General features: G+C 44.6%; 1 long non-coding RNA gene across 1 annotated transcript; it reads left to right on the top strand.

Annotated features, from left to right (window-relative positions):
• Positions 1 to 242: 242 nt before the first annotated feature.
• Positions 243 to 1,288, top strand: LOC126994847 (uncharacterized). The gene is made up of 3 exons (XR_007749649.1): positions 243 to 801; positions 870 to 977; positions 1,046 to 1,288. It is a non-coding gene; the product is annotated as an uncharacterized LOC126994847 (long non-coding RNA).
• Positions 1,289 to 2,605: the final 1,317 nt, after the last annotated feature.

Below are 2,605 nucleotides of genomic sequence, written 5' to 3'. Positions count from 1 at the left end.
CCATCTATTAATGTGTTGGTGTGGGTGTTAGTGTCCATCTATTACTGTGTGGGTGTGGGTGTTAGTGTCCATCTATTACTGTGTGGGTGGGTGTGTTAGTGTCCATCTATTACTGTGTGGGTGTGGGTGTTAATGTCCATCTATTACTGTGTGGGTGTGGGTGTTAGTGTCCATCTATTACTGTGTTGGTATTTGTGTTAGTGTCCATCTATTACTGTGTGGGTGTAGGTGTTAGTGTCCATCTATTACTGTGTTGGTGGGTGTGTTAGTGTCCATCTATTACTGTGTGGGTGTGGGTGTTAGTGTCCTTCTATTACTGTGTGGGTGTGGGTGTTAGTGTCCATCTATTACTGTGTGGGTGTGGGTGTTAGTGTCCATCTATTACTGTGTGGGTGTGGGTGTTAGTGTCCATCTATTACTGTGTGGGTGTGGGTGTTAGTGTCCATCTATTACTGTGTGGGTGTGTGTGTTAGTGTCCATCTATTACTGTGTGGGTGTGGGTGTTAGTGTCCATCTATTACTGTGTGGGTGTGGGTGTTAGTGTCCATCTATTACTGTGTGGGTGTGGGTGTTAGTGTCCATCTATTACTGTGTGGGTGTGGGTGTTAGTGTCCATCTATTACTGTGTGGGTGTGTGTGTTAGTGTCCATCTATTACTGTGTGGGTGTTTGTGTTAGTGTCCATCTATTACTGTGTGGGTGGGTGTGTTAGTGTCCATCTATTACTGTGTTGGTGGGTGTGTTAGTGGCCCATCTATTACTGTGTTGGTGTGGGTGTTAGTGTCCATCTATTACTGTGTGGGTGTGGGTGTTAGTGTCCATCTATTACTGTGTGGGTGTGTGTGTTAGAGTCCATCTATTACTGTGTAGGTGTGGGTGTTAGTGTCCATCTATTACTGTGTGGGTGGGTGTGTTAGTGTCCATCTATTACTGTGTGGGTGGGTGTGTTAGTGTCCATCTATTACTGTGTGGGTGTGGGTGTTAGTGTCCATCTATTACTATGTGGGTGGGTGTGTTAGTGTCCATCTATTAATGTGTGGGTGTAGGTGTTAGTGTCCATCTATTACTGTGTGGGTGTGGGTGTTAGTGTCCATCTATTACTGTGTGGGTGTTAGTGTCCATCTATTACTGTGTGGGTGTGGGTGTTAGTGTCCATCTATTACTGTGTGGGTGTTAGTGTCCATCTATTACTGCTTGGGTGTTAGTGGCCCATCTATTACTGTTACTGATAGGTGCTACACTGCCACTCGCGGTAGATAGACAGGAGCTGCCAAATATAGGTCAGTGGGCTTTTTGCGAACCCCTTACGTTCTTATGTTCTTACTAAACACCACCCGGGGATGCCCGAAGTTAAATTAGTGATACATTCATTGTTCTTATCATCAAATATATATTGAAGTTTGATAATAAATGTATATACTGTATGTCCATCATCATTTGGCACCCTAATGGATAGTTATATAACGAACCCTAGCCTCACTGCCAAGATATTTTGCATATTCACTTAGATTGTGATATGAAGACAGGAGGCGCGGGCCAGCCATCATCAGGGGGCAGGGGCTCAGCTGATCGCTCGTGCCTTCCAAAATGGCTGACAGTTGTTTTTCCTAAAACAAAAACGAAGCGCTGTGACGTCAGTGCAACCCTTCTATATATACATGTGTCCGAGTTAAGGCCATAATTCACTTACCACAGGCTGACGCAGCAGGGGCGGAATCCACAAATATACTCACTAACTACGAACTAACATAACTACGCACTATTGATTTAGCGACCGACGTTAGCGTCAGATTCACGAAGCAAACCTTAGATGGTAGTTAGAGGCGCGCTAAGTCAGCGAGGCCGCTGGTTGGTTGATGGCGTCATTGGCCTTGCAGCGAATCGCAAGCATGTTTAAAGAACCGTCAGCCAATCCTAGCGAGGCCCCTCCAGCTGCTGGTTCAAGAAACCCATTCTCTTTTCTCATTTTTCTTCCTTTTAAGGCAGACTGTACTAAATCGTAATCAACGAATTCAATTATTTCGTTGTTTGCTGCACATTTACGTCAAGGTAACTTTGCCGTTCGATGTCTTGTTACCTACGAACATGCTTAAGATGAAGAAAAAGAAGATACGGAGGAGATTGAGGCAGGAAGAAAGCAAAGAGAAATATGGGAGAATATCGAGGCAGACAAAACGAAGGACGGAAGGAAGGAATAGGGAAAATTAAGACTGTCTTGCCATATCTGCAGCCCAACTCATGGGCTAGCTATCACCCGACAAAGGTCCATGGTCCCTCCACGGAGGGACAAATCAAGAGATGGATGGATGAATGGATAAGGAGGTAGGAAGATGAAGGAGGAGGGAGGTCTGGCAATCCCCCGGCCGGGTGTTGCCATACCGCCCACACTTATCATATACCTCTCAAAGGGTGTATATCTCATCATTTTATAAAGAAATGGGCTTCCTCTTCTCGCAAAGTTATATTTCAAGTTGAAAAACGCGATTATTTTTCTTTTTTTACAACAAAGGAGGCAGCTCAAGGGCACAAAAAAACAATAATAAAAAAAAGCCCGCTAATCGCTTCTCCCATAAAAGAATCAGAAGAGGTGGCCAAAAAGCAAGGTC

Source organism: Eriocheir sinensis, unplaced genomic scaffold (assembly GCF_024679095.1).
Source record: "Eriocheir sinensis breed Jianghai 21 unplaced genomic scaffold, ASM2467909v1 Scaffold893, whole genome shotgun sequence".
Lineage (NCBI taxonomy): Eukaryota > Metazoa > Arthropoda > Malacostraca > Decapoda > Varunidae > Eriocheir > Eriocheir sinensis.
This window is presented reverse-complemented; position numbering and strand designations above follow the sequence as displayed.